Genomic DNA, 25,083 nt, shown 5'->3' with positions numbered 1-25,083 from the left:
CACTGGGAAGATCAACAAGACTCTCCTCTGACAGGGTTTAGTCTCAAAACTCATAGATCCAAACATTAACAGTAGGTAACATATAGCGAGTCCTGCTTCCAGTAACGAGATCAGCTGTATACACCATTTTAACTTGCTGTCCAAATGGCACAGAAAGCTCTGCAGACAGAAAGTATCATTAGGACCAAGCAGCTTGTGTAGATACAGCTTGTGCCATACGTCTGTGTGGGTGTCTGTCTCCATCTGATGCTTGCTTGGTGCTTGTTCTTGACTCGGAGGAGCGACTAAAGTGGATAGAATAACCAAATATTGCATTCAAGTAAGAGTGCAATACTTGAATGTATTGCACTCTTACTTGCAATACATGAAATATTATTATTTTGAAAATATTATATTCAAAATAATAATATATTATTTTGAATATATTCAAAATAATATAATTCAAGGAACAGTAAAAATACCTACAAAAGCACTTTTATTTCAAAATGTTAGCTCAGTAGAGGTAACTTAATGTGATATAATTCTCCTCTACTCTGGAGAAAATCCAATTAAAAAAGCTTCTTTCAGAAGTCAGTGTATTAGTAAATAGATTTTATGAACATGTCATTTAATTTCAGTGCAAATATGAAGGTCATAGGGGTTTTATATAGATGACCAAGGAACACACAACACGGTCAAGGTTAAAGATTATGAGAATTTTATTGCATGTTTAGGTTATGAAAAATGTAGAATCCATAAATGGATCTGTAAACCCACCAAGACATTGGAATCTTATGAAATAAAAGATTGGCCAAGTGTTGGGTTGATCAGAGAAGTAGCAAAGAGTCACTTGGTAACTTAAGAGGAGGTGTCGTGGTCCACAGCTCAGATGAGACAATTTGTTAGGAGGACAACTATTGTCAGTGAACTCCACACACCTGACCTTCAAATAAGGAGAAAGTAATGGTTGTAGGAAGAAGAAGTTCTGGTCAGACGAGACCAGAAGTGAACTTTCCAACCTGCATGTAAAGCAGTTTGTGTGTCAGAAAGCCAACACCGTATATACCCTAAACACATTTTATTTCTAATACAACCTCATTTATCATGTTTGTGAGGAAGCCCACGGTTTTACTTTTTAAAGGATTCATTTTATTTCTAAAGAATCCCATGAGGTCATCGGTGCTGAGGGATGAGCGAATGGACCGCTCCATGAAGCTGTGGCTCTGTGTAAGTTAAAAGAAAGATTGTTCTTGTTCACCTTGATTAACCATGACAAATACTCTGTTCTAGCTTGGCGAAAGGTCGTTTTATACAACAATAGACCATTTTTTCTGATGAAGTAGGTCTGCTCCAAATGTGAGTCCCTTTTTTTTCTCTCAAATATCTTACTTGAAGCTACGCAGCTCTAAATTCAACCAGGAATCAGCCTCTTCAAACTAATTAACTTCTCTTCTAGCTTCTGCTTCACACATTGTAGTAGCAAATCTGACAAGAAAATTAATTTGTAAACAAATGGAAAGTTGTGTTATTTTTTTACTCATTTCATCTAGAACAATGTAAAAATGTCCTCCCACATTTCACAATTAATTTTTGTATGTTCCAGTCCAGCAAATAAAATGCCAATAAAATAACACTGAATTATGTGATTGCTCAGAGACAAAAGGTGAAAATGTTCATTGTGAGAATCATGATGTAGATTCAAATCTGATTGGTTTTCTTTCCACAAACCCTTGGCAAGATTCACAAGAGAAAAGTAAAGAAATCATCAAAATTAGACAGATAATTCCTGCATTATGATAAATAAAAAACACATAAGAGAATGCACATGCAGAATTCAATACCATCTGAGCAGTTGGGAGTTGTGGTGGTTTTACTGAAAGCCTCTGCTGTGAACAGGGGGGTATTAACTCCCCTCTTTGAAAAAGAGATAAGTCAAGGAAACAAATCATCAACCTTCTGGTCCAAGGCCACTCTTCTGGTGTCTAAGCAATAGCTGCCCTCAGGCTTTAATGACTTCATGAATGTCTCAGTATTGATTTTTGGACTTTACGTTGGCGATGTGCGGACCAGAAAAATCCCAGATTTCCAAGACGTATGTGAGATAGCTCCTGTTTGTGGACAATGGGAGGGGTAATCAGACAAAATAGCAAGGGGCTGCTCCAGAAGGACAAATTAAATTACATGTTGTGAAAAATCTTTGCTTTTTTCTTTCAAGATGGACTAACGAACATAAACTTTTTCCCCTGACAAGGTGTAGGTCGGTATGAGTTGGAGGATTCCCTCCAAGCCCTTGATAATTTAGTTAATTCTAGTTTTAATGTGCTGCATTAGTTGCAATAAATGGATGGAAAAAGAAATAACCATCCATTGATGTTTTCTTTATTGTCCTTAAATGGGCTTAAAGTCATCCACTCTAATTAGGCTGGACAGTGACTTCACAGGAAAAAGCCATTTTCACCAAGTCTTGCGTGTATAAAGGAACATTGTTTGCCATAAAACACCACGAGTGGAGACTATAGTTGCTCTGATTCAGTAACATATAGGGAACTAATTTCAGCGGCAGCAAAGTAGTAATTTATTTGTGAATGAAAATATTCCTCTCCAGCTAGGCAAGGACAAAAGGTTCTCGCATTATAACAACCTTATTGATGTTACAGCTAAAATAATGTAAAGCAATGAATGTCGCAGCTCCAAAAGTATTGTTTTATATTATTATTTAATAATTATGGTTATTTGGATGGACCGACTTGAAAGTGCAAACAGCAGCATTCAAATAAAAATAATATAACTGTTGTTAATTTATTTAAGAATGTATCTGCAACAAGATTTTTTTTTTTTATTATTTTCAATTCAATTCAAAAAAACATGAGACACTTGTGAAGGAAATGTCCTACTATTTATTAATTTGTTTTTAAGTGTTCAGTATAGGACCTATAAGAATTGTTATCCACAACTAAATACAAATACATTCGTAAAAAAAAAAAAAAAAAAAAAATCCATTGGAGTTTGTCAACTTGACATAAGAGCTCATATAACAGCACCATTTGTTTTCATTTACGTAGTTGTTCTTCATTTGGTACCGATTTCAGGTGAATCAATGCGACAGAGTAACGTCAAACGCAACCAACAGAACCCAGGGCAAGTATATTTGGAGAGTGGTAAATAATAAATATGTCAAAAGCAAAGACATGGAGAAATGCATCAGACCAAAAATTTTGAATTTAATTTACAGAAGATTTTGGGATTAACACACAGCCTTGAGGAACACCTTTTATGACATCCAAGTAATAGTGAGAACGACCACAAAGCTGAACACAGTGCACATGACCAGAAAGATAAGAAAAATCTGATTAACACCAGAGTCAGAATCACAAAGCTTTATTGCCAAATATAATTTTTTTCACCATCTCTGAAGCCTCCAGGAATTACGTGCACCCAGCATGCAACATGGTCTGCCAAGAGCAACAGAAAAAAGTGAATATAAAACATGCATACCGTCTGCTCAGTAGGAGACCAGAGTGCATATAGGGTTGAGTTGGGGTTGGTGTGCCACGGAGTAAACAGCAGGGTAGGGTTTAATTGTGAAAACACATATGCTGCAGTGTTACTGCATTTTCTTTGAAGAATTATATTTGTGCAACTCTTAGATTAGACTATTTAGATTGAATGAATTATGTTATCCATGTGATGCTACATTTGGTAAATGTTCTTTAAAAAGCCATAACAGATTTTTAATAAACCAAACATAATTAACCTTTTCCCACTCAGTATTCTGATAGGGTTTTTTTGATGACAGATTATGTAAACAGGTAACACCTCAGCAGCCTCTCTGTATAAAACTCACCTTAAACTGACTGTGAAATGCAGAACACACGAATACATCTCTCCGGTTCATATTTTTCAAACGCTGGACAGATGCACTCATCAGACTGCTCATATCCCATCCTACAGTAACCATAAGCTGCTTCCTCAGATGCACAGAGCAAACTCAGTTAATAAGGTGGAAGCAAACCAAGTGTTCATATTTTAGACTGCGCAAAGAAGAAAGTTTCAAACAGCCACAAAAGAAACATGCAAATTCTCCAAAGGAATACCTGAAGCCGAGGTCTGAAGCGGGGAACTTCTTGCTGTGAGGTGATAGCACTAATCACCGCACCACCCCACAGGTGGGATATGTATTTCCACCAAAGCCCCTGTTCTCTCCCAGCAGCTTTGGACAGAGACGTCTCTGTGTGCCAGCATTAATTACTCCAGACTCTAAACTCTCCTTGTGGCGCTGCTGTAGAAGCGGCTTTGATGTCCGTGGAGTTCATCTCCAACCACGGAGCCTCTGCTACCCGTCCTCGTGTGAATTAGCTCAAAGGAGCTCCAGGATCTATTACGAAGAAGCCAAGACAGGTCGCTGCGGTAATTGTTCTTTGCGTAGGCTGCTCTTCTTTCGCTGTTGCAGGATTTCTGTTTGGTAGTCTGATGGTACAAACACAAGGAAATGCATAAATATGATGTGGAAGAGACATTACTGATTTTTTTTTCAAAAGCTTTCTACAAAAAATAAAAATCTGAAAGTGTGACATGCACATACACTGTTCCTATTTTACTCTAAAAATAAATAAATAAATAAAAAATACAGTCAACCTGAGAACAGTTCAGTCTCAGTAGAAATCAAACTGCAAGGGCTTTAGATGTTTGTTAGAGGACATTTGAAGATCTCACAAAGAGATTCTAATCAAATAAGAAATCAAATAAGTTTTAAAGTGTATGACAAACCAAACCATGGCAGTCTGCCTAAGCTGCAGCCAAGAGTTGCATTATATATGGAGGAGCTTCAGAGGTGTTGAAGAACTGCTAGTCATGTACGTGGATATTTTGATCCTCTTGGACAAGTGTCAAAAAGTGACTCTTGTCACTTGTTGAGAGAAAGCCAAAAGGCTTACTTGATATTTTCCACATTAGACGTATGAAGGACATCTTTTGGTCAGGTGAGGCTAAAATCGACCTTTATAACTGCTCTTCTGACTGTATGGTTAAAAAAAACCATTATGATCAATGGAAGACATGTTTTGAACTTCCTCAGTCTCTCCCTGCTCTTTGGTCTGTCCTGCTCTGCACCCATAAAGCTTTTTGTGGTTGTATTTCAGGTATTATTTGAGCTTTGGAGATATTAATTAACTGCTCCCAGCTGTAAAAAAAATTATACCTTGTTGCCTTGGTTACACATGACAGCAACAGTTTAAAAGTTAAAAAGTAAGAGCGAAAATCCTTCCAGCTGCACGCAGCATCCAAAACCAGAAGGAATTACTGTCCAAACGTATATCGCCTCATCCAAAGACAAAAATGACCTACAAACATCAACAAAAAGCATAAATCTGAACTAACTTAGTGCAACTGCAAGATGCTGCCACCTCAAGCTTTAGTTGCTTAATAATGTAATGCAGGGTCCCATTTACTCTGAACTCCCGACCAGACAGATAACTCTGCCGCTACAGAGTGTGCTAAAATGTGACTGCAGCAGTTCAGTGTTGTACTAACAGAAATCAGAGGCTAACCTGTTGCTTATGCAGCCAAACCGCATGTCTCAGTGAAAACCTCTTCATGTCTTAGCTGTGACTCTAAGTCTTACTTAATATGGGCAGCTCTGTGAATATGAGCAGCTTTTATCTCCAGCAGTCACCTGGATCCAAATTTTAACCCACTAATCTGAATGAACGCCCCTGACCCTTCTGCCTTGACGTTAACAAAAACCAACAGCGTGCTGCTACAAGTATTCAACCTTATTCCTGATGGTTTGTTCCTGTGTGTGTTTGTTACATAGTGAGAAGAACATGACCGATTTAATTGAAGCATTTTAAGTGCTCTTGAGGATTCAGTATTATACATGCAGTGGATTTAAACGCCTGGCATGTTTGGATCAGATGGTTATTTATACTGAAGACTTACTTTCACTTCTGGTCTGACTTACATCTGTATCTTTACATCAACACTGTGTCAATGTTAGGACTTTAAATTGACACGTCTATATTAATATCAGCATCCATCTGGTTCGTCCTCTGGTATAATTTCCTGAAGGTGCCAGTCATCAGATCATTCGGGAAGAAGACAGTCACAATAAACGGGTTGAGGTATGAAATGGGCAGAAATAAAAACAAATGCCCTTGTGAAGATGCTGGCTACTTTGAAACAAGATTTGTGCCCACATGGGCTGAAGAGAAGGAAAAAGGAAGGAAGGAAAAATCCATAACTCCAAAAGAAACAAAATGAGCCACATCACAGTTTGCAAATGCATGAAGGGACGAAGGCCAGGTAAAATTATTTATTATTTATTTTGTCACATTACTACCAAACACCACAACGCATTTGATTATGATTTTAAGTGATAGATCAACACAAAATAACACGCGTTTGCCAAATAGAATAAAAAGGATATAAAATATTCAGTGTTTTTAATACAAAGTGTGGATTGTGTTCCCCTTTACTCTGACGTCTATAAATAAAATCTTATACTGTGTGGGCCAAATATTTCCATACATAGAAAAAAATAAACATTTAAAATTTTTACGATCGTTTTTATTTGTGTGGGACTCTGTGTAATCGCTGCACGTCTTGCACCGCTTCGTGGTTGATCCGCAACATTTCCAGTTTTCCGAAACTTGCAAACAGGTTTTGCCACAGTGTCATGTGTGTGATGCTCGTTCCATGTTTTCTGTTAAAGTTTTGTGCAACCATGCGACTGCTTCCCAATCTAGCCATCAGTATCATTTCAATTCTTTGCTCTTTTGTCAAACACATCTTCTTGGGTATCTGAAACATAAAAGAAATATACATTTCACATTCTCCTATGTATGGAAAAGTATGGCCCACTCTGTAGAATTCAGTAAAGTAAAAAAAAAAAAGAAGTAAGAATAGATCCAACCTCATTGGCATTTTTTTTTGACCTCGCAAAAAAAAGGTTCACTTTCTATTTTTTTGTCTTAGAACAAAACCATCCTATTTGTCGACCAGTAGGCTGAATGTGCTCCAGAAGAAAGGCCATTCTTGGCCTGGAAAAGGGGGTTTCCACTCCACCATCACCTGATATTGTCCCAGACTGAGCAGCTGAAAGCTCATAAGTGAGTCCACGCTCTTTCTGAGTCGTACTCCCGTGGCCTTTTTAGAAATGCTATCTCGCAGGAGAATAAAACTATTCACGGTAAACTCATGCATTAGTTGCCTCTTCACTATTTGCTTTGATTCCCTGCAGTGACTGACAATACATCTCAATGGAAAGAAAATACAAAAGCTTCACGCGTCCACTGGAGTAACTAGAAAGTCGTTTTCTGTCGTTGTTTGGTAATATCCTTTTATTTATAACACGCCACTTCCCATTTCCACGTTACGCCCTCAACTTTTATTTTAGGGGACATAGCTTCCAGCGGAAGACATTCAGCTCTAAAGAGCTATTTTAGGTTGATGATGAAGGTGCGCCCCGTTTTTATGTCTGTATTTATAAAATCATGGAAAATTTTTCTGACTGCTAGTTTTGCTCACAATGCACAGAAGAAAGGAGAAGAAGAATGAAGGAGCGAATAAGACCTTGAGTTGGAGGGGGAATAAGAAGAATAAAAAGATGAATTTGCAGGTGGATTTGATTCCCTCAGACAACTCCAAGGAGACTGACACAGGCAGAATATTAATGAGAAAAGTCTCTGTGTAAAGCTGTGTGCAAGGTGGTGATGGAGTGGAGTGGAGCGGCGGCGGTGATGGAGAGGGGGGTAAGGAGAGCCAAAGATGGTGGAGAGACCCAGAGAGTGAAAGACAAAGACACCGGGCGAGAGAGGAACAGAGAAATGTCAATGAAAGAGAGGGAGAGAGGAGAACAGGGACACGGTGGAAGAGAAAGGATGAAGGAGAGGCGAAGAGCCTGAAAGAAAAACAGATGGAAGGCGGGAGAGACCGGTGAGCTAATGGCAGAAGACAATCAGAAAGAGACAAAAGGAAATGATAGATAAGAGGTAAAGAAATGGTGCCGACATTAAAGGGAAAGGAGAGGGAGGGAGAGAATAACAAGCAACAAGATGGTGAAGGTCGTGCAGGGAAAAGTTAGACACAATAGCATAAGTGCAAACGAAAAGACCACTTTTCAGCAACTTTTAAAGCTGATATGGCTGCACGTCTGACTGAGGGTGATGTCCTGCTGAAGCCTCACACCTTCTGAAACAAAGTTTCTTTCAGGACTACCCTGTGTTTTGCTACCTTTGTCTTCCCTTTAATTCTGACTAAATTCCTTGTTTGTACTAAAGAAAAACAACTCTGGAGCACAATGCTGCAAGAACCAAAGATGGTGGCTCTGGCTGTGTTAAACAGCAGGGACGGTGCGATGTGTGACTGCTAGCTGTCTCCGCCATGTACAACTCACAGTTCAGTTTACGTTTCATTTGAATCCGATCTGGCTTGTGGTAGACTTTAAAGTACAACTAGTTCCCGTTTAATTTTGCCTAAAACCGTCTCAGTGTTGGTCACTTTGGTTTAACGGTACTTTTTAAGTTGGATTCTGCTACTTGTTTAAAACTGTACTACGTTTTTAAGCGACATGATAAGAGGTTTCCATCCCTCAGTGCTTACTAATAAGACCATTGGCTGCACTATATTATATATTCTGCTAATAAAAGCAGCCATTTACACACATTTCAGATTTTTCTGTTTCATTTTCCAAGTATGCGATACCTTGAATCGGTCTGGCACAGTCAAAAAACCACAATACGCCATACTTCGCTTTGCAGTCGTAAAATGACCAAATGTGGAAAGCACAAAGAATGAGACGAGGAGGGAAAGACTGGAATAAAGAAGTTATTACTTCTGACGGAGAGACTAAAAGTGCCGGATTGGTCGGGTGGAAAGAAAAACTCTTGACAGAGGAGTAGAAAGCCATGCAGCGAGATGAGCTTTGGGGTTGTATGCAAGCGTAAAGGACGATCACGAAACAGGGCGAGGCTGACAGATCGACGGGAGGAAGCAGTTGGTCTGGGCATCAAGCCGGTCTCAGAGATCATTTGACAGGAGATGAAAAACGCAGGTGATGAGCAGCGCGGCAGCGCAGATGATCAGTCAGGAAAGATGAATGCAGATGAGGAGTGGCAGTGAGGAGATAAAAGAAACACCAAGGGAGGGAGAAAGAAAAAAAAAACAGCAGCGGAAGACTTAAATACCTGTGGTGTCACCTTTGTTGGTGCATGATGCCATCGCCCTGCAATAATATGAACACAGACTGCGTGGGCTGTTTCCAGTCACCTCGCTCCACTTTTACTATATATAGTACATCTGCATGTGCTTCTGTTTCTTGTTGTTTTTCAGCTAAAGGTTGAATTCTACACAGAAAGAAAAAAACAAAAAGAGACTCATAATTCACGTGAAAAATGAGGCGGATTTTGTGCCCAGGAAAAAAAAATGTCTCGAAACAACCGCTGTTGGAAAACTCCATGGGACTTTGATTCGCAGCTCTTTAACATGCTCCATTTCATTATCAATACCACATTATCGCATTTATTTCGAGGCACCGCAATAATTACCCAATGAAAAACTAATGACAGGAACATCATTTACAATTATAAGCTTGCGAGGATCTAGCGGCTGCATTATTAATTCTGTGATCGGGGGATGGATTTGGAGGGAGATGGGATTATTTCATGGAACAAAAGGCAATGATAATTCAGCTGCTCCGGGTTTGTAATTACTATGCTAAATGCTTGGAGGGAGTAACTGTGAAATGCCACTACTACAATTACTACTGCTGCTTAGAATATTGTCACATTCTTTACTGAGTGTTGTTAAAGATATAATGGATAAATACACTGACAAAAGCTGTGTATTTATAGTTTTTTTTCTTTTGATCCACACATAAAAGGAGTGTTAGAAAAAGATCCTGAACTATGGGTGATCCAAATATCTATGCAACTTCCATGCACCAAATTTAATTTTATTTTCCATACAAATATATACTACATACAATATTGGGACTTACCAGTTATCTGCTATAATGCCAATAATAATATTGGATAAAAATATTGGCCCGAATTTTCATACCGGTGCATCCCTACCCTGCAGATTCTTGCTTTCCTTGCACTCCAAATTTGTTTTCTTAAGTTGTTAGGAAAAAATAAAATTCTTTTTGAATTGTGTTCTCTCGTATTTGCAAAGTAACTGGAATTAAATCAGCGTTTAATGGCCTCTGCAACTCTTTTTTTTATTTGCAATGTATCTTCTAACTTTCAAAAACGTCGACACAAGGTAGCTACCAGTGTAGAAGCAGCAGAAGACCAAGAATCCAGGGAGAGGGAATAATAAAAAAGTAAGAAAAAATCAAATCAAATGTAAGTAGACGTATGTGACGTGACAAAGTAAGTGAAGTGGAATCAGACTTGTGTTGTCATGACATCGTACCGGCCTTGAACTGCTGATTCACCCCCAATATGTACAAGGCCTGTTCATTTTTTGACACATTCAGTGTCGTTTCTCCATCACACCATCAGACACGTGTGAAGGCTCTGTCAGTGTCAGCAGATATCAACCCAGCATGTGTCTATAAAGCTGATCGGTATGCAGGCGAATCGGGTTTTCAGCACATCTTAGCTACACTTTAACAAGGACAACCCTGTGACTCTCTGTGTGGATCACTATAAATGATTGGGAACATTTTTCATTTTAGGGTTTGTTTTTTTTTTGTGGTTGTTGTTCATCTCTCTTTTATAAGTGGTGAGTTCTTTGACCCAGAGGTCTGCAGAATCCATTCAGCAGCACTAATAAGATTTCAGAGATCCACGGTCATCAGTCTTAAAATGAACCTGCCTTTCTAAATTTCACAAAAATTGACTTTTTGAAAGTGCAGCGAGCAGCAGGTGAAGAGAGATGGTGTTCACCTCTGCAGACGCACAAAAAAAAGGAGCAGTTCATCACTCCTCTTACTAAATTCAATTTGGGGGACAGCCAAGGAAAGACTACACCTACTTCCCATTTATTTAAGATTTGCTGAGGATAACTATACGAGAGTGAGCCAGCCAGCCAGCTCTGTGTGCGCTGTAACAGACCTGCAGGACATCCTGTCTGAAGCTGCTGAGTGAAGGTCAGACATTACCTCCCACAAAACTCGGATCAGTCACATTAATGTGCAGAAACTAAGAAGTACTGACTCAAGAGGTACTGACAGCTGTGTGGGTGGACTGACTGCGTACCTGGATGGCCTAAATAGTAACATAAGAGATCCCCACTATGCCCTTTAGTAAAGTCGCTGATATTTGTCACCGTATCAGAGGGCCTTTTTCTCCAGCACCGTTTCTCGGTGTTTGAAGGACACGTCAACTGAAAAAAAAAAATACTCAAATAAAAAGATTTTGCAACACATTTGAGTTTTTCTGAGCAACTTGGCCTCAGTAAATATAGTAAGAAGCAAAACCCCGTGTGATTCCTGTTTGGTGAACCCAAACAATGAAACATTCAGATGACAAGACAATACATCACATACAGAGTTTTAGCTGAATTTTGGGGAAAATAAGGAATCACCATTTTCTTGACTTTTTCTGTATTTGTGTATTGACAGCTATCCAGTTCAGTTTTTCTATGCTTGCCTAACTTTGTGGCAGCTGTGTGGGTGGACTGTCCTAATCCTTAAAAAGTATAAAAACCTCTCCCTTTTTGTGCTTTTAGAGATTTCTGTTTGTCATGGAGCTGTCGAATTTGAGGAATTTTGAAAATTGAAGAGTTTTGGTAATAAGATAAACACAGAGGTTTTTGTTTTTATCATGCTAGCCATGGTAACTGTGATAATTGCTATTAGGAAAAGATAGAAAAAGTTTACAATGTGAAAGTTGTCCTTTTAAGAAAAAAAAAGCTAAATTCTGTTTTGTTTCCAATATAAGTAATCTTGACTTAACATTACAGTTTGACAAAAACGAACAAATATATTCCTGGAGTACGAACTAAAAAGTTAGCATACAGAATTACAGCAGTTAGCTGAAGGAGGATAAACCTCTCAGGCCCAGAGCCACGAATTTACTGGATTATTTCCTTTTCTTTTTCTTCATATATCATTCTAATATTTTAATATACGACTGAAGTACTTTAAGTAATCCTGAAAAGGTCAAAGTCACTTTCAAAAGACAGTAAAGTATGGGCAGCTTAAAGGTTTTGCAGATTACTTTGAATCAAATGTGGTAGTAGGTACAATATGGTTTAATCATCCATTTAACAATTAACTTAAAAGTCTTTAAATCAGCAGTCTAGTGATATGAAGTGAACTTCTTTCACAACTCTGGATGCCGGCTGCATCCACTCAGGATGTCCTAGCTAACACAACAAGTTGATTCTTGTAAAAAAACAAAAAAACGAAGATAAAAATAGAATTACACAAAATATCATCAGACTTTGCTAACCAAACAAAAATAATCTTGAGGTGAATGATTAGTTTGTCTAAAACATCAAATCAATCAACAAAAACAAAGAGAAAATGTGTAGAATAATTACACACACAAAAAAAAACAAGCAGAGGGTTGGGTGGGGCAAAAAAAAAGAAGGAGCGGAAGAGGGGAAGACCGAAAGTGACTCTTCAGAGTGATGAAGAGCCCACCTGGCTCTCATTTTGGCAACCAACTGGTGCCACTGGAGCACGGAGAGAAAACCGAGAAGGAACAACAGGGTGGGGTAGAGGAGTAGGGAGCACGGGCGGAGGAGGAGGGTGAGCAAAGGAGGAACGGTCGTCTCCATGGTGAAATGGTGGTCGCCATGGTTACCCACAGAGCCCGGGTCAGCGGCTCCAGGAATGTGCACGCTGTTTGCACACGCGCAAACGCACGCACGCGTACAGGTCATTACTTGTGTTTGCGTGTGTGTAAGTGTGTGATAAAAGATGTGGGGTGTTGTCAGAGTCACAGAGGGGTGTGAATGTCTACACTTCAGGAGGTAAGAAAAGAGGCATGTGTGCGTGTGTGAGAGTCAGAATAAGACAGCATTGTTTCATCTCGTTGCCTCCTGCCGGGAATACATGTTTGCATCTGATGTGTGTTGCTGTTTGTGAGTTTTGTTTGCGTAGGTATGCGTGTGTGTGTGTGTGTGTGTACGTGCAGCTGCTAGGCCAAACAGGTTGATAGCAAAGAGGGGGTGACGAGATAACTGTGACTCAAGTGATGCTGCCACGTGCGGACGCCCGGCTGTTCGTGCATTTTTCAGGGCGTGTTTTAACTCAGATAGAAGAAGAAAAGTTAACCGGTGCGTATTGCTGTGCTGCCGTTTCAGCACACCCGAGCACAAAATCAGAAGTTCATACAAGACATTCACTCTCAATTTCCCCAGCTTCTTTCCACTATTTAGGCAATTCACATGGTTACCATGAAATGTAGGCACACAGCGACACATCTCACCGTAGCGCTCTGACACATTTTGATGTGCTTGGGTTCATGAGACTGTCTCTTATTAACGCCACTCCCTGTCAAACATTTAAATTCTCAGCTCTGTAGATCTGATTTAAGACTAAAAACAATGCTTGTTTTTTCTAGATTTCACCAGGGCAAACAATATGTAAAAATCTAATAATTTCACTTCATCAGCATTCAGACTCTCTGCAATGCTGTAAAAATGTTGCGTCAAGCTAACCGTTAGCCGCTATCTATCCCAAAGTTAGCATCTACTTTGGTAATGTAACGTCTATTGCATGTAATGACGTGCTTCATAATTTGTGACTGTATGATGTTTTAATGATGTAAAGCACTTTGAACTGCCTGGTTGCTGAAATGTGCTACGCAAATAAACTTGAGAGAGGTCGATAATCAAGTTTACTCTGCAAAGAGTAAAACAGTTTTCTCTTTAAAAGTAAACTATTTTCTATGGAGGCATGTCTTCTGTTTATTTGGGCTGTCACAACAAAGCATTAAACAATCAAAACTTGTTTCTTCACGAGCTATGTCAAAACAATTGGTAATGTAGTTTAGTAAATATGACACACTACAATGTAACCTGTGCAATATCAGAGGCGGTAATGATTTATATGTTGGTAGAGCAGGTTTGGAGAGGCGAGCACGCCAGACTGCCAGCACACAACATGTGTATAAATTGCTTCTCTCCTTTATATCCCACAGCAACAGCAGTTTGTGTCAGAAAAGGACGCTGTGATATTGAACCGAAGCCGCTTACCTGACCACAGTACCATCCTGGCAAGCCCAAACTACAGCCCATTTAAACCTGCTTGCTGTTTTAAACTGAACACAGAAAACTCTGCTACAAACTTCAATTAATCTGCATGCGGAGCAAAGCTTATTAAATTGCGTTGACCTGGTTTTCTTCCGTCCACGTAAATGAGGCACCTCTTGCTGTTAATGAGCAAGGTCTTAGCAAAGACACTAACATTCATTACATTTATTACACACCATGTGATACTTGCTGTAATCAACAGAGCCAACGATTACAGCAAAAACAAAAACAGAAGGACACGTAAAAAACGGCGAGAGGCTTCCACACAGCTGTTGGTGCCCGATGGAGACCTTAATGTCTGACCTCTTGCGGGATGCAGTGCTTAAGTTGAAGGAGAGGGTCCTCTTAATAAATGATCTCACTGTGTTCTGTCTGTACACTGAAAACTAAAAGGTTTCATGACCTGGGGGCAAAGCAGACCTATTGAAAAGGCACAGAGAAAGGTCATAAATTCATAGATATCAGCAGTGGGAGAGCTGTAGCTTCCCCGCTTCCCGGACTGTCCGTGTGTATTTCCGAGGTGTTTTGAAGGTCAGTGCAAAAGGCTCAGCATGCCTGGCTGATCCATCCAGTGGACTACCAGTTCCCAAGCTGCTGCCCTTTGAAGCGGTCAGAAGATTCAGGTAGGATTTCCACTCCAGCAGAAGTGTTGCATTGTCTGCTCCATTTCAGCTTATTTTCAGATATCAGACTCTTTTCCAGCACCTAGATGTCTTAAAGATCTTAAACACTCCTGCTGGTTTTTGAAGCTTCTGCAGCATCATTTTTAAACAGTAGCAGACCAGAAACACCCCACAGGTCCTGTGTTTCATCTGGCTTCTGAAGACTGATCACGAATGCCTAGACAAATCTCTCATTCAGAGCTTTCTGGGTATTTAATCAGCTCAACAACAACAACAAAGAAAAAACTCACAGAAAGTTACCAACCTTGGTATAGTTGTTTTTTTTCCTCATTTCTTTGATTAGATCTAATTTCTTTTTAAACCTTTGCTTTGATTTCACATCCCTTTCTGTCTTACTAGGAAAGTGACATAAATGCCGAACTGTGGACCCGGCAACGCACATCAAAATGTTTAAAAGCGTACCTTTTCTGTGTATCTCCAGTGGTCAGTGGGTGAGATGGAGCCTGTGTCGTTATGAACACGTCAACAATGCACCACAGAAACACACCAGCTTGCCATGTTGCTCTGTGGAAATGTAATTTTTTTTATATAAACCACTAAACTTTATCTGAATTATTTAGCAGCTTGATCATTACAGAAGCTGTATATTCACACCAAATGTCTGTTTGTTGCCTTGTTATTGTGAAATATTTATGTTGCTTTATGTTCTCATTTATCTCCTGTAGGTGAGGCGTGTAACACCGATTGCTCTCTCACACATCGATTGTGTGACTTCACCTTTGTTCTTGATATGAAAGGGTCTAAAGATAAGTCACGGTTAAAATATATCAATGAATGGTTTAAGCAAATTAAATCAGTTTCCTATTCCATCTGTGGATTTCTTTTAAGTATCATTTGAGGGGCGTCGAGCAAAACAATTCAATTTTCTCAAGTACTGAATCTTATGAACAAAGTTACTCATGAACTTGGAACTCTTTTGTCTTTGACCCAGCTCCAACACATGGCTCTCCTTCTCTGATTGTGACCTTTGACCTCTCTGACATCATTTATCATCGCACCGAAGCCCCCTGAACGTCCTTTGAAAGGACATGAACGGACCCCTCCTGCTGCGCATCTCTTCTCAACCTTTTCAGATTTGATCTGGGCTCTCGGTGGTGCATCGGGGCCAGCCGGTGAATACAGTAGGACCCTCCGCACGACGAACTCTGAAAGCCTTTAAATGCACCAACAGAGACATCAGCGGCCTTTCTGACAATGCCTCGGTTGGTGTGCAATGTCATATGAGGCGCCTGCAATTACATTTTGGACAAGGAACTCCAATCGCGCCTCAAGTGGCACCGTGATGGCCCCTCCGCCAACTTTCCAGTGATTGTGAGGTCACATTGCCTGCCTCCAATAACATATAATCAGCACATCAGCAGACGAAGGTTAGAAACAAAAAGGAAAGGAACTTTGGTTTAATGGTCACATGGGAGCCAGATTATTTTCCCAAAAGGAAAAAACAGAAAACTGTGATTTCTTTGCACTGCCATTTAAAACAATTATTGTCAATCAAATTCTTAAGGCATCAACCACATGCTGGTGTTTTGTATACATAGATGTCACAAAACATTAAATGTAATAGCTAGGTTAATGTTAATTTTGTAAAATTGGGTTAATCCCATTTTGATGTACTGACGATGTGCGGACATTATCCAAAGAACATGGTTTTATCCACTAATTTGTATATAGCTATATATACTTTTTTATTAACATCAGTTATATCATTAGCATAACAACGGTCAAGCAAATGAAATACAATAAGACTGCTTCATGTTCTTCCTTAAGTGTCTCACCAAAGCGAACCTGACATACCTGAGATTCAGTGTTTTGAGCTCTTTTTCTCTGTGGTGGCCTGCTGTGTTTGAGGTAAACAACATTCCTTTCCATTTCAATCCCAGGGAGGAGGGAATGAGCCATTAGGCTCCAGAAGCCAGCCAGTTCCCCACTGTCTGTCTGCAAGCTGAGAGCTGGCAGGCAGGCCAGCAGGATAACAGGCTTCCTTTTCCATCTACTGGATGGCTGGATGTTACACTCTGACGGTGGAGGATGCCAACAAAGTGAGCATGGAAAAGCCTCCAGGGTCCCAGAAACTAACAGAAGATGGGAGGGAGAGGCACGAGGGGGGTTAAAAAGTGGGAATTGTAATTTGAATGCTACTGTTAGTTTTCTTTGTTTTGTCTGGAATGATTTGCTGCATGCGCCAACAACGCAAAGGAAGGCTCGTCTTCAAGGAGGTGATGACTCGCGTCACGCAACTGAGCTCCACAAATCACTCAAAGATTCAAAGATGGGCTGACAGCTCGGCTCCACGCTTCCAAAACAACATCATCATTTGTTTTAACACCTTGGCAAGAAGAAGAAGAAAAAAAAGACAAGACCACACTATTTTACAAGGACATTTTGTTTCACTTTTGCCACATGGTACTTAGCTTATTGTTAGGTCTGATGGGACAGGTGAAAGATTCAGAAGCAGTGACAATCAAAAACAATATACTTTTTTTTTTTTTTTTTTGCAATGAAAACTGCAGAATTTTTAAAGCAGAACTGAAATATTTGGCCTGGTGACAAATAAGATTCTATGTTTTCATTTTTTTCGAATGAAAAATATAAAATTAAATTGTGTTGACATTGATAAAACTTTTTTTCAAAAGATTAAGATGGTGTCAGAGTTTCTCAGTGTTGACATTATTAAAAAATGCAAGCAAGAGAAAATGTAGATTCTGTGGACATTGCCTGCGTCCAGTCATGTCCTTTAAGTACAGGAGCTGGTTTTGAATAGCTACTGGTTTAAATGGTGCATGCGTATTGGGATCAAGGGTGTGGGAGTCACTAGACTTTACAGTAACAGTACATAGTTCAGTGATGTTGTTTTTTTTTTTTTTTGCAATGATGCCATTATCTTGTTAAATTGTTCTATTCATATATTGACCAATTAGCAAATGAGAAACACATTTCAGTGCCTGAATAGTGCCCCCTACTGGTAAGACAATAACTACTGAAATTGATCAAGTAATATCTCTTGTTACAAATTTCAAATTCAATTTTAGTCATCTGACTACTGAGATAACTGAATTTTGATCAACCTACACAGGGTGTTTGCATAATACTACATGAAATTAAGCAAATGCTGCAGCATTCGCCCCACATCTGCACTTTGCATATGAGAGCTTGTGTGCCTAACCTGAAGACTTATTCAAAATGTCCAAAAAAATCTGCAACAGGCTGATTTGACAGATCCTCAAATTATGCATGTGTTAACACCTCTCTATCTAAATGTGTGTATCATCAGAAAAACATATTTTGCTGAGAACTCTTAGTGATTTTCAAAACATTAGTAAATGTGTCCTGACAATTATACTTAGAGATATATTTAATTCTACATATATCAGTAAGCCAGACAGACAGACACACCTGAGGCTTTTGGACTCGGTCAGGTTCTGGTTTGGGGCCTGGCTGGACCCAATGGCTGCAAGGTGACAGAATTTACCTCTTCAGCGTCTCTGTGGTGGTGAACCAGTCAGCGATCCAACTGGCACAGAGGCGCCGAGCAGCACAGAAAGCAGAAGTTTGGAGCTGAAGTGACTGCAGAGCAGTGCTACAAAAGGCCAAAGTGTGGGTGAATGAGTGGCACTCTGCATTCTGGCAGTAAACCCGACTGTTTGTGTTTATAGGGCTGTGGGCCGCTCTGGGCCAAACAGGGAAGCACAACAAAGCATTTATATGGTGCCAAAATCCCGGGTGGCATTTGGACTTTTTTTTTGTTTTGTTTGTTTGCAATAGACTGTCGTTGAAATAGGTTGAATAAATCGCCACAGAATACTTAATATTAAAACATTATGGACCGTTCATGCTCTGGAGTCCACTATTACTGCAGTAAACAAACAGTGATGGATGCATTAAAGAATTTACTTTCAGCCTCCGAGTGTCACATTTCGCTTTTTTAGTTTTAATATAGTTTCATCCAGAATAATTTGCATCTTTCCAGAATGACAGCCAGTTGACCTTTAGAGTTTGATAAATGTCAAGCCACAGGTTCTCTGTCATGCAGTGTTTTTATTTTTTGTAAACAATTAGAATCATTTTACGATTAGTTTGAGCTTTAAATATTAACTGAATATCTGCCTTTATTTTGTCTATTTTTATATACATAGCATGTTTCAATGAATGAAATGATGCTGTTCCTTAAATTATTTCAAATTCCTATTTTTGAATATTTTATCCTATTTAAATTAAAGATATTTTAGCAGAGTATTTTTTAGGGTTTATGGACTTCAAGGATTACTGAGGACCTGTCTGAAAAGCATCTTATCCAAGTTAAAGTTCAGTTGTTGGACGTCACTTTAGCCTTGACATGACAGTCGTCCCAGCCAGCTCACCTCATTGGTGCAACAACTGACCAGATTCTCCCAAAGAGAAATGTTTTTCTGTATTGTTATCTAATAACACATCGCTATGGAGCTTTTTTCTTACAAAATCCACAAAAATCAGATTGACCAACTTTGCCTGATGAGGTTTTTTTTTTTTTTTTGACAAACCTTATCTATTTATAGATATGAATCGTAACTTATACAAGAATACCAGTAATGAATGATAATAATGACAGTATTAAGTTGTTTTCCATTGTGGATGTGCACCATGGGAAGGCCGACCAAGAGAGGAGGTTTCCTGAGAAATAACTACCTTTTTGTTGAAGATGGCGGGGTAACAGATGCAGGGCTGACTAAATGAACTTCTGTCTGACCTTTCGAGTGCTTTAAGCCAAATAAAAGAATGTTTTGTTGTCTGCTGGTGAGAGTTTTCTATCTGAACAACAGAGACGGCCAGCGCGGCCAAATCTACAAACAGGGAGGGGAAATTGGCCAAACGCGCGCTGTGCTGCAGAGCGCTTCAATGGCGTCACGCTACTCACCGTGAGAGGAACGTAAGATTATTTTTGTTCCACCCACGGAGGGAAATAACAGGCGCGCTGGTGCTGCCTTTAATGAAATGCCCTAAAACTTATCTCTGTATGGTTTGTTGTAAATTAAGTACAGAGACAAAAGGCCGCCTCCTGGCATCGCGCTTAAACGTTTCGTGCAATCAGCATACATAAATACAAGAACACTTCAACAAATTACAGGAGAACCGACGCCAGTGAGCAGCATCTGTCAGAAAGTTTTTTTTTTTGCATGTCTGCTTTTGACGTGCTGCTGCTGAGCCTCTTCATCAAACACACAGATGGGGGATCGCTCGCCTGCGTCTTTAAAACTCTGCCTCGGAATCAGCGGAGCCTCTTGAAATTCTCAGTTGGTTTTTGCTTAAACTCATTTCTCTCCGCCTCGTCTTTTGTTTTCCTTGTAGTTGGTGAATAAATTTGACTAATTTTTAAAAAATGTTTTGCCTTATATCGCGCCGTCAGCATGACACAGGTCATGTGGAAGGCAGCACACAAATACTTCAAGAGTTTATGAATTCTCCAAGTCGATGTGTCTTTTCATGCAACGCATCACTGATCACTCCACGCAAAGCTATTCCCCCCCAAAAATAATCTTTATTCTCCTTACTCACGACCTCAGTAGATCAACTCTTTTGTTTTCTAGTTGGGTTATGCCCATTTGAGCAGCACCAAGCCAGTAAGAGTGTATTCATCAGGAAATTATGTTTCCGGTGCAGTGAGTTCTCCCAGTGGCACACATCACTTTTCAGCAGTGTTTACCACCCATCAGTGGGAGTGAAAAAGAAAAACAATATAGCCTGCGTGACAACCCAGCTGAGCAGTGATGTAAAGAAACACTAAAATGATTCACCACATCAGTCAAAGCAAAAATAAGTGAATAAAAAGAATCATCAATTAGGCCATGATTCAAAAGATCCAACTACCTCCTAAAAGCATAACAAATTTCTCCAGAGGTCTGCTAATGAACTTTCATTTGGTTCAGGTCTACTGAACCAGTAAATAAACTAAAACACTGACAAGGCTAAGCAAATCAGGGCTCAAAGGTTAGATTTTCCTTGATGCTGATTGGTTTATACATATATTTAAGATCTCTCTCCATGGACCTTACCAAGCTCCGCCCAGAAACGCCCCTTGAAAGTCCCACGTGACTACATGTCTCACATTAACAGCTTAGCTCCAATGTCTAAACATGGCATGTTTCGTTCTCTACAAAGTATTTCTGAGTCGATTAATGGAGCATTTCTGCCGGATTTTCACAAAATATCAGTCACGACAATGGACAAGGGAACCAACAAGTTCATGTCATCTTTTTTGGACGACATCAAGATGTTTTAGCCACGTGATGCCTCCAACATTGTGCGCGTCGCAGCTAAATGCTACCAGTCGATGAGAAAAACAGCAGATTCTCACACCCTCAGCATAAATATAGCTGTGGACAAGATCACTGATGCCTACTGTTCTTGTAAGGCTGGGTAAGTCAGACATTCATGGTTTAGAGGGTTCAAATGTGCCTAGGACTTATACACGGTACTCGGTGCTAGCGCGGCTAACACGATTACAGTTTAGTAAAAAGCCTTTTCAGGTGAAATAAAATCTTTAATGTATGTCAGATACAGTACACAATTCATATTGATCTGTTCAGCTAACGTAAGACTGTGTAACAGACAGGCTTCAGAATGTAGAAGTTGTATCAGTACTGCCATTATGCTGTACTTGGCTAAAAGGTTTTCATAATGGATGTGTTTATTATTGACTTTATTTTTTTTATTCACTAAACACAAATACTTACACCATGGGACAGGTGAAAGATTCAGAAGCAGATGTGGGGCACCAGCAGACACTCCTTTGTTCTTATTGATCCTACGACGGTTGAGCTGCAAATGCGGTCGTGCACAAACTTAGATCCAAGCAAGGCTTTCCGTTTCAGATTTTGGAAATCTGTAAATTTTAGTTCCACAAACACGATCAGGATACCTGACATCGCCTGTACAGATACCCCACTGACGGAGAACCATTTTTTTTTTGAGTCCTGACGCAAAAACTTTCTGTCGGTCTGCTAGTCCACAATGTACATTAGCATGAGTTTCCGAGCCGGTAACCCACGTGGTAGCTGCGCTGTGACGTAAAATGGGCATTAGTCAATGAAAGGCTGCCCCTGTGGTAAGGTCCATTGGCCAAAAAGACTCGCCAAATGTATAGTCTCTACATTACCTCAAAAGGTCTGTTTACATTTTTTTTTTTCCATTTGAGAAAAGTGTTAGCATCATTTCTTGCCGTAGCATTTATCAATGCTGTTTTTGCAACAATTCACAAAGAAGCAGACTGGAATGTTAAGGTAAAATAAAATAAAAAAAATCACCTGCTCAATGTATTGCCAAAAAAAGTGACAACAATGTTTTAAGTTGGACAATTTGTACTAGCATGAAACTGCTGGAATGTAATGTGTTAGCATACGGAGGAATAATATTGATAGCTAGGGACATTTTTGGTTTTAGTTGTTAGATGATGAGGATTTTGTGAACTCTGATAAGAAAAAAAATGTCAGAGTGACTGCTCTGCCTAAGATCTGTCAAAATACAGAAACTAGCTAACAATTAGCCCTTTGGTCCGACCTCTGTAGCTCTTACAAAACCAAATGAGGAAAGTTTTTAATGGGAATAAGAAAGAATGGACTGTAAAGATGGAAAACTACTGTGCAATTTGTTTATGTAAAAAAATAATAATTTAGTTGTCAAAATACAACAAACATGTTTAAAATGGCTAAAGTGTGTGTGCTGCAGTCGATGCGTGTTCTGCTCCAGGAAATAAAGCCGAATGAAAATCTGCAAGTTTAATTTTCGTATTCCTCCCCGGTTTGGATAAATTAAATGAATTATTGTAAATTATCATAAAGTGGAATTATCTGGTGTCAATCTGTTGATTCTTTCCCATCTTGGCTGCATATTCGTCTTTATGTCCATTTTTATGCTTAAATCCTCAGCTTGAATCAGTGCATTGGCCCAACTGTTAACAAGACGACCTGCTGCCAAAGTGGTTTACAGAAAGTAGTGCCGGTATTTCTTTCACTACCCCCTGGGTTTAGCCTTGCCTTCCTCCCCATCCGCCAACCCGTCGCCCCAGCTCAGAGACAGCATTGCGTTGCCTATCTGTTCTCCTACAGAGCTGAATCTGTCGGCTGGGGAAGCGGTGAAATGGAAAAATTTAATCGCATTAAGAGAAAAACCTTCTCTTTTCATTTGTAAATTCCTGGGACACACTTTTTTTCTCCCCCCCTTCTTCGTTCCCCCTCCGTTACACTCACCTCTCCCTCTCTCTCCGTGTCCTCACTCCGACACGGCTGCTGAGCTCAGAAAACATCCGCCTTGGCTTCAGCACACACATACAGTACATAGAACACACACACATAAACACGCACACCCTACAGTCTCCTTCTCTTTACTCCATCCAAGGATTCAAGGATTTGACATACCAGGACGAAGGCCTGTTGGATCAGCGCAAACACCACACACACACACACACACACACACACACACACACACACACACACACACACACACACACACACACACACACACACACATACTTTTGTGATTCCTTCCCGTTTCCACTTAAATAAGACAGAGATCAAAGAACATTTCCCTGACTCCTCCTCTGCCCCCTCCCTCCATTTTACTTTCCCCCAAATCACTCAATGTACTTCATGTTTTTTTCCCTTCCTACTATTCTCACACTAATCAAAAACTCTGCACCTTTCCTTTTCATTTCAAGTACTCTCCCCCCTCTCTCTCCCCAACACCTTCTAAAACGCTGCATCCTTCCTTCTTCTATTACTGCTCACTAATTTTCTTTTTCTTTTTTTCTTCCCCCTCTTCTTCCCATCAGTACTTCTTCTGAAGAGCTGTGTTCCGGTTTCAAATCGCGTACACATCCGCCTTCATTGTGATTCAGCTCCACAGCAACGCCTATTTTCTTTTGACAGGACACACACACACACGCACACAAACACACACACGCACACGCACACACACACATTCTTCGTTCCAGTGCTGCCCGCCGTTCCTCCATGCTCTCGCAGATTATTGACCTCTTTCCCCTAAACACACCGAAGAGCTCCCTCTGCTTCCATGGGGACGAGCCCACCTGAGGAGCACTGAGGATTAACAGACCAGTTCAAACAGTGCTGAGAGCTGTTTTTTTTTTTATCCCTCCTTCTCTAACTTCTTGGAACGAACTCCCCTCAGCCCCCCTCCACTCCACTCCTCCAACACAAAACCCCATAAACACACACGAAAGAGCAGATCGATTTTTATGCGTTGGCTCATTTAAAGGGGGCAGACAAAAGCGAATGTTCCTCTCAGAACATCATCGAAGAGTTAAAGTTGCAACCGTCACCATTAAGACTTCAGTAAGAGGCGCTGTTTGATTTCCACTTCCAGTCTTGATTCAATACAAGGTAAATTGAAAAGAAAGCTTTCTTTTCTGCTTCAAAGAAACCTTGAATTTATTTGAAAGCATCCACTAGCAACTTTAAAGCTGCATAAATTCTGGACTCGGATATAAATCACTCGCTTTTTTCCCCCTCCCCCTCTCTTACTTTTTAACCTTCTAATGCATATCGTAGTTTAAGACATCAGCAGACAAGAGGAGGTTTCCCTGTGTACAGGTTCTCCTTCTCTTTTTTTATTCATCATCTACAAAGTCAGAGGCTGCTGGTGTCCCTGCTGAACTCGATGGTATCTATTGTGTGCAAAAAAAAAAAAAAAAAAAAGATCCGTTAGCTTCACATTCCTGCTAGATACTGTCACTGCAGGAGCTACAATAGAGGTGCTTTCACACAGCAAATCTTTTAGTTCAGACCCGCAGTGTCAGCCAAACTGTAATACCTCTCACTCTGCTGTGTGTGCGTGGGTGTGTGTGTGTTCTTCCATTTGTTCTCTCTCTCTTTCTCCCTCTCTGTTGCCATCAGGGGGAGCTCCCATGCAATGAGCTCGCTGCGTGTTTTCCACATCACCTCCAGTCTGAATGTGCCAGGAATAATCAGCTAAAGACGTCATGTTTGTTTGCAACGTAAGAGCTCTTTATCAAAGGCCTTTCCTGAGAATTTTCTGAATCTTTTTTTTTTTTTTTTTATAAAAATACTCATAGTTTAAATGAGTTCTGGATAAATAGTAAGATTAACTATTATTTATCGACACCCAGAGAAACAAAACCCTGACCTTTTCCCTCGAACAGCCCAATATCTGGATTTGACACGACGCATACATTTTAAACTCTTTTTTTTTTTTATGCTGCGGC

General features: G+C 39.9%; 2 long non-coding RNA genes across 3 annotated transcripts in view; one reads left to right on the top strand and one right to left on the bottom strand.

The window, feature by feature from the left end:
- Window positions 1–25,083, bottom strand: part of LOC103467130 (uncharacterized) — a 43,323-nt gene extending 18,240 nt beyond the window's left edge. The window contains exons 1-2 of one of the 2 annotated variants that reach the window (XR_001776753.2): window positions 23,090–25,083; window positions 4,074–4,446 (exon numbers count right to left, since the gene is read on the bottom strand). This is a non-coding gene — a long non-coding RNA (uncharacterized LOC103467130). The remainder of the gene's footprint in view (window positions 1–4,073; window positions 4,447–23,089) is intronic. The other variant, XR_001776752.2, reaches the window with a different exon arrangement.
- On the top strand, window positions 12,508–23,077 carry LOC108166410 (uncharacterized). The gene is made up of 3 exons (XR_001776754.2): window positions 12,508–15,384; window positions 15,536–16,237; window positions 16,751–23,077. It is a non-coding gene; the product is annotated as an uncharacterized LOC108166410 (long non-coding RNA).

The sequence above is a fragment of the Poecilia reticulata genome, chromosome 7 (genome assembly GCF_904066995.2).
Source record: "Poecilia reticulata chromosome 7, P_reticulata-male-v2, whole genome shotgun sequence".
In the NCBI taxonomy this organism is placed as follows: domain Eukaryota; kingdom Metazoa; phylum Chordata; class Actinopteri; order Cyprinodontiformes; family Poeciliidae; genus Poecilia; species Poecilia reticulata.
Note: the sequence above shows the minus strand (reverse complement) of the source record. Positions and strands in the feature narration are given on the sequence as shown.